The sequence below is a fragment of the Molossus molossus genome, unplaced genomic scaffold (assembly GCF_014108415.1).
Source record: "Molossus molossus isolate mMolMol1 unplaced genomic scaffold, mMolMol1.p scaffold_m16_p_5, whole genome shotgun sequence".
Classification (NCBI taxonomy): Eukaryota; Metazoa; Chordata; class Mammalia; order Chiroptera; family Molossidae; genus Molossus; species Molossus molossus.
The window spans coordinates 66465619-66473788 of NW_023425388.1; positions in this window are offsets into that span (position 1 = coordinate 66465619).

The following is an 8170-nucleotide window of genomic DNA, read 5'->3' on the forward strand; positions in this document are numbered from 1 at the left end:
TTTACTTATTTACTTTTCTTAACGAATATAGAATAAACAAATCTTGTAATATAAATTTCTTATGTTGTTGTATCATTCTGGGAACTCAGTATTTGTTGTAAGGAGAAAGCAGATATTGATCTCATCCAATGAAATCTCCAAAATCAAGTGCATGGAAGTCAGAAATAACCCTTTACCAATTTGGAATGAGTATGGTAGCCATATCATCTCACTTAAGGTCTGTTTTTTATTTTTAACTTTCTTAAAGGCAAGAACTAGACAAGCCTTCAGTCTTAGAATTTTAAATTTATATTGTTCATTACTAGTTCTTACTTCTGGGAAGGTTATTTGTTTAAATTTTGGACCACATTACGATACCTTGGCTTGGAAAATTCTCAACTGTTTGGCATAATTAGTCTGTAGATGACTAATTACTTTATAGGATAGACTAGGATCTTAAGTTTAATGCCTAGGACCCAGAGAGAGTTGTCTCATTTAGAGCCTATGCCAGAGGCTGAATTAGTACAAATAAATCACTAATGAAAAAGCCCTATACTGTGCTATGGTGATTCCTGGAATAAAACATAACATAGAGTGTGGTTCACTAACTAAAGCAACTCTGTGGTCCTATTGATTGCGTAAGCACTAATGAAGCAGATGGTCATATTCTGCCTTTAAGTACATTGAGTTTCAAATCTGAACAAAAGATACTGAGGAACATAAGTAAGAGGATGCGTACTGTTTATACATCATTGTGTGATGGGAAAATTGCCTGTTTATAAACTAAAGGAGATGAATTATTAGGATTCATTCCTATGTAAGGGTAACATCCTTAGGTTCAATAGCCACCTATGTGACCTCAAGCAAGTTATAGCCTCTTTGGGCCTGTTTTTCTCATCTGAAAGAAAAAAGCCCAGCCAGTGTGGCTCAGTGGTTGAGCCTCAACCCATGCACCAAGAGGTCGTGGGTTCGATTCCCAGTCAGGGCACATTCCCAGGTTGTGGGCCCAATCCCCAGTGGAGGGCATGCAGGAGGCGGCCAATTGATGTTCTCTCTCATCAATATTTCTATCTCCCTGTCTCTTCCTCTAAAGTCAATGAAGAGCCCTGGCCAGTTTGGCTCAGCAGTTAGAGCGTCTGCCTGCGGTCCGGAGAGACCCGGGTTCGGTTCCCGCTAAGGGCATGTACCTCGGTTGCAGTTTGTCCCCGGCCCTGGTTGGTCGTGCGGGTGGCAGCCACTCGATGTGTCCCTTTCACATCGATGTTTCCCTTTCTCTCTCTTCCTCTCCCTCCCACTCTGTCTGTACAAAAAATGGGAAAAAAATGTCCTCGGGTAAGGATAAAAAAAAAAATAAAGTCAATGAAGAAAAATTATTATTTCTTTTATCCTCACCCAAGGACATTTTTGCATTTATGTTCAGATAGAGCGGGAGGGAGAGAGAAAGAGAAACATCGATGCGAGAGAGACACATGGAGTGGTTGCCACCCACACGACCCCAACCAGAGCCGGGGACAAACTCTAATCAAGGCACATGCCCTCAGCGGGAACCGAACCCGGGACTCTCTGGTCCGCAGGCCGACACTCTAACCACTGGCCAGGGCAAGAAAAATTATTTTTAAAAAAAAGAAAGCAAGGATAGTAATACCTAATTCACAAGATCATGAGTACTAATTAAAATAGTGTATATAAAGCATTTGGTGTAGTATCTAGAATTTAGTGTTATTGACATTCTCTAATTCTCTGATTCTATATTCATATTTTCACTTGAATATTTGGATATATACTTTTATTTTAGTAAGTATTTGACAGTTTTTAGAGCATTGTTTTAGGTGAAGAAAAGAATCTTTGACTCCTAAGACAGATACGAACCAACTTTTCACCCAGTATAGATTCCTGGCAGATTCTACTTGAATATGTCCTAGGACTACAAAAAATTAATAATCACCCTGGCCGGTTTGGCTCAGCGGTTAGAGCGTCAGCCTGTGGTCCAGAGAGACTGGTTCCCACTGAGGGCACGTACCTCGGTTGCAGTTTGTCCCCAGCTCTGGTTGGGTCGTGCGGGTGGCAACCACTCGATGTGTCCCTTTCATGTCAATGTTTCTCTCTCTCCCTCCCACTCTATCTGAACAAAATATCGAAAAATGTCCTTGGGTGAAAAATAAATAAATAAAAATAAATAAAAAATTAACCTTATCACCCAATGTTAATTTTTGATGTATGTTGTTCCATACTTTTCATATGTATTTATATATTTTTTATTTTTTTAATAGATTATTTTTTCTTTATTGATTTTTTTTTTTTTTTTTTTTTTAGGGAGAGGGGAAGAGAGAGAAACATCGATAAGAGAGAACATTAATTGGCCGCCTCCTGCATGCCCCCCACTGGAGATCGGGCCCACAACGTGGGCATGTGCCCTGACCAGGAATCAAACTGGTGACCTCTTGGTGCATGGGTCAGTGCTCGACCACTGAGCCACATTGGCCCAGCATGCATTTATATATTTTTTAAAACAAAAAGATCATTTTTCTGTGTTACATATTTTTAATGAAATCATAATAGTAATTGCCTTTTTTCTTTCATATATTTTACCATCAGTAAGTATTTCTACAATGTGATTTGTGTTGGCTATGTGTAAATCCATTTTGTGGCTTATTTAACCAACTCCCTATTGTTTGTACATTTATTAATTAAGCAAATGTTCATAGAATGCCTGCTTTATGGCAGATACATTCTAGTAATTGGGTCTTAGTCTTGAATAGGATACAATCCTGATACCTAAATTATTTCTGAATTTGGTGGGGGTTGGGAGGTGGTATTTTATTTTGTTGTTTGGGTTTCTGGAAACATAAGGAAGAAATCACCTGAAATCCCACCAGTCTACAAGAGGACTACTTTCTACTGACCTAGGCATTCATCTCTTTTTGCATGTGTATGTTCTTTTTTACTTTTTATTTTCTTAAATATGTTTTTATTGATTTTTTGAGAGAGATAGAGAGAAACATGGATTGGCTGACTCCTGCACACCCCCTAATGGGGATTGAGTATACCCTGATCTGTAATCGAACCAGGACCTCTCAGTCCATGGGACAACACTGAATCCGCTGAGCCATACCAGCTGGTCTAGTTTTTATTTTTTAATGCTCCACAATAATATTGCAATAGAAGTTTTATAGGAAACTCTTTGCAAATGTCTTACAAATCACTTTACCAAGGAGGGGCCAGAGGCTATGCACATTTTCAAGGCTTTGGATGAGTACTACCTGACCTCTAGAAAGGGGGTACCTGTTTATAACTTAGTATCTGAGGATGCTTGTTTCCCTAAACTCTTAGCAAGGTTAATTTTTCAACCTTTACCAGTTTGACATGCTCACCTGATTTGTGAAAGAACCAAAGCACCTTTCTTGACATCTGCCATAGTTAAAAATACATGTCACAAGACCTGCCCATTCTTCCCTAGTGCTTAAGTCTTCCCAAAGATTATGTGCAGTATTATGGTACTACTGGTAATAAGAGATGTCACCACAGTGATTGGAAAAATATGAAACACTTAGCTTCCTAATAGGTGACCACCATTCAGATGTACCTCTTTGTTAAGCTCCTGCTAGTCACAATAATTCCCAAACTCTTAACAAAGATACATTCACACTGTTCTCTAATTAGTTCCATTGGTGTAACTTGGAACTGTTTGACTTGAAGGTTGATGAGAATAGGACCATGTCCCTAGGTAAGGCCTACCTTAAGATAATTATACTGGCCCTGGCCGGTTTGGCTCAGTGGTTGGAGCATCGGCCAGCGGACCAGAGAGTCCCGGGTTCGGTTCCCGTTAGGGGCACGTAACCAAAAAAAAGAATTATACTGTACCTTCCACAGGTCTGATGTGAGGGTGATGGAGAAACTATAACCCCAAATTTGCAGACATTGAGGTGAGTACAGGCATTCAGAGAGGTTTAGGAAATTGCTCTGGTCAGAGCTGGTGATCTAGGATGTGTCTTGGTCTTTAGAGTTCAGGCCCAAGTTCTTTTCTCTACTAGCTGTTAATATAAACATATTCATAGTTACACATTCATTTAGTTCATCTTTTGTGAAGCTGTCCTAGGTGTTGAGTATTCATGTGTGAATCAGACGTATATCTTGTCTTCAACAAGATGAGAGGCTATTTGATTCAACATTTACTGAGGGCATACATTCTGCCAACTATGTGCTAAGCAGTGAACAAAGCTTAGTAAGACTTGGACCCTGCTCTCAAAGAGCTTGTAGGCTAGTGGGTAGATGTATATAAGCTATAAAAATATAAAGTTCAATACTCAGTGCTATAATAAATATTCCAAGACGCTTTCCCTAAAAGTATTTCTGCATGTGAGACTATACCATTGTTTCTTTATTAAAAACTGCTAAGTGATAGTTCCATCTGTGTTGATTATGGAGCTTTGACAGCAAGTAATAGAAAATCCTCATCGGGGAAAACTCACATAACTGGAAGTCCAGGGTTGGCAAGTTCTACATGCAATAATAATCAGTGATGCCTTCCAAGACTCGGGTTATTTTCATCTCAGAGCTCTCCCTTTTAGGACTGATGAAGCCAAACATGTACTTTATTATTCCAAAGGCATGAGTTCTCCTTTTTTAGTCTGATTGAGCCAAATTAGGTTTATTTGTATTTTTATGAACCAATAATAGTTGTCAGCAGAATGACTTATGCTGATTGGCTTAAACAGACACCCCCCCGCCCCCCTTTTCTTGGACCCATGTGTAGGTTAGATATCACATGGAACAAAACGAATTCTGTTACAAGGAAGAAGAGGTAAATGGATATTGAGTAGGTGTCCAATTTTCCACTAAATCATCTTGTTCCTTAACAACCAAATCATCCAGAATGGTCAAATTGGGTTTAGAGGAGCAATTCTTCTCACAGTTTACTTAAAATTTTGAAAGAAAATTATTGATAGAACATAATAGTAGTCTGATGCTCAGTTTTCAGGACAGTCTTGTCCAGAGATCTGTTCTCTGAACAGTAGTCCTTATGGAAATCCTTAGGGAGATCTGACTGGCGACTTCCAGCCGCCAAGTACTAGAATACCAGCTACATCTTGATGTCTGGAGGTTGCAAGTTCCAGGTTTGAGACAATGGCTCAGTGATACTTTCCAGAACTGAGTCTTGCCTGTTGTTCTGTTCTTTATCCTTCTCATCCTTAGACCTATCATATATCTCATGGCTACGGTCACTTCAAGTATTACATCATTGCATAACTATTCAAGCCAGGATGAAAGTTAGCAGGCTTACTGTCTATCAGGGAGTATGCTCTTCCCCAGAAGCTCCCACATGCACTTCCTTAGTCACATGCCCACCCTTAAACCTCTTGCTATCCAGGGGAATGCTTGGCTCTGACCAGTCTTATTTCAGGCCCCTAGCAACTGGGGAAGAACCCCACCTTCCTTAACATATTGCCAAAGCAAAATCAGACTTCCATAAATTAAGAAAACTAAGCTTACTAGAGGATAGGCAACCGGTAGTGTCTGCCTCAGACCAACTTGGCATATGTGTCCAAAGCCTCTATTTTAATATCTGAATTAGGAAAACATTAATCTCAAATTCTGTGTGGTGAAGAACATGCTTTAATGTTTTCCAATTCACAGACCAATAATAGGAAAATGAAAAATACACACACACACACACACACACACACACACGTATATATATGTATACACACACATACACTTTTTAAAAAGACATGCACTACACAAACCCAAAGTTTTTATTAAACTCAAAGGCCACAAATTTCTCTGTCAAATTACTATAAAATGTCTAAATACTTTTTAATTTCTGTTCTCATCATGGACCACTGACGATCGCAGACCACTGTGGCTCATGACCACCTTGGCGAGGTTCTGTTTAGTGCGCCTACCTGCCTCCTGCCTCCTGCCTCCTGCCTCCTGCCTCCTGCCTCCTGCCTCCTGCCTCGTGTCCTGCGGCCCCTTTGCTTCACCTACAACAGTCTGTTTTCTGTTACCAGAATATGCCGTGTGTTTCTGTTTTACTTCTGGACTTGACTTCACATTCTGTTCTCCCTTCCTGGAATGTCTTCCCCTAGCTGGGAACACCTACCCATCTTTTTAGACCAGCTTAACTGTCACCTTCCTTGCAATATTTTCCCCGAATTCTCTGCTCCCCCATCAGTATTTCCTTTGAATCCCATGTATACTTACTTTATTGGATGATTATTTCTAGGCCAGCCTCCCTCACCAGATCAAAAGTTCCCTGAAGGTGATAATTGTCTTGCTCATATTTATATCCCCTGTTCTTGGAGCACATCCTTTGCCCTAAATAAAGGCTTATTGAATTGAATCCACTCAATGAATAAGACTTATGTTTCTTTCTTGTTACTCTCCCCCAAATATTTTTCTACTGTGCTTCTGCCGGCCTGTTTGTGGATTTCCTTATAAGAACGCACCATTTTGACACACAGATTTTTCTTTCGTCTTCTTTCAAGTCTGGGTTTAAAAACAAGATACAGCTTTCCATTGTGTATTCCCAGCATGGGTCCTTCTTCCATGCATCAATGTCACTATCACTGCAGGCAGTGAGCGGGGTTATGGACACATGACGCCACTCCAGCAGCATGTTCAAATTCCCTGGAGCAATACATGAGCCCATATGTGGCTACATATAAAGTCTCCAAAGTGCCTAGCAAGATGGTACAGCACAGAGAGCTGGTCACAGGGACCTAGGCTTTAGTCTTTACTCATGTACTAGCTCTGTGGTCTTGGGCAAGTTCTTTAACTTCTCTGAGCCTGTTTCTTTCATTTAAAAAAAAAAAAAAAAAGGTATTATGGGATGGCAGGAGGAAACAATTGCTTGATAAATGTTAGTCCCCTCTGCTCAAATGGGCATGTGTGGATCCACAAGAAAAGCAGGCTGAGAAAAGTAGTCAATGGGTTTGCTGTCTCTTTAAAGGGTCGGGGCCAGCCTATGCTCTGGGCTTGCTGAGAAAGATGACCTGCTTTGAAATTCTATCCCAGGCAGAGCCCTGGTCGCTTCTCTGTTCCTGTGCTTCTGATTTCCTTGCTCACAGCTGGCAGGGACCGCGACGTTGGCGATGTTGGCAGCCGAGGGGTGCATGACTAAGGTGGAGGGATGAGTAGCTGCTGCCTGTTACAAAGTGGTGGTTTGTTAGAGAGGCAGGCCCAAATCCCCAGCTCCACTGCTCAAATGACAACACGGAGCCAAACCCCTGCTGTGAGCAGGCTCCAGGGGAGGCTTTCCTTTCCAGGCTCTCCAGCTCTTTTCCTTGACCACTATTTTCCGACCTCTCCACTTTAGAAAGGAGGAAATACGATGCATATTTGTTGATTTTAATTAAATAAGGAAAAAGCTGACGTCCTTCAACGTGCCACACATTTTCACTCCTCTGTGCCTCAGTTTTGCTGTTCTCACCGCTAGAAATACTCCTCTCCTTCTACCTACCTGGGCAATTCAGCCCTTCTCACCTCTGGAATCAGATGTTAGCTCTTCCTTCCTCGATGCCACCCCGTCTAGGCTGCCATCTCCCAGTCACCATGCATCACACATGGAATTGCCCTTGGTTTTTAAATTTTTTTTTTCCATTACAGTTGACATTCAATATTATTCTGTGTTAGTTTCATATGTACAGCACAGTGGTTAGACAGTCATGTACTTTACAAAGTGCTCCTCCACTATTTCCAGTACCCACCTGGCACCATACATGGTTACTACAATATTAATGACTATATTCCCTGTGCTGTACTTTACATCCCTGTGACTATTCTGTAACTACCAATTTGTACTTCTTCATTCCTTCTTTTCACCCAGCCCCCCAACCCCCTTTCCCTCTGACAACCACCAGTCTGTTCTCTGAGTCTGTTTGTTCATTCGTTTATTTTGTTCTTTAGATTCCACATATAAGTGAAATCATATGGTATATTTGTCTTTCCCTATCTGACTTATTTCACTTAGCATAATACCCTCTAGGTCCATCCATGCTGTCACAAATGGTAAGATTTAATTCTTTCTCATGGCTGAGTAACAGTCCATTGTATGTGTGTACCACAGCGCTTTTATCCACTCGTCTACTGATGGAATCGCCTTGCTCTTGAGGTGTCTTTCCCTTGATGGAGGGAAAGCTCTCGAGAGTCTTTGATTCTCTAAGTGCTTGGCTCATAGTAGGCACTCAGT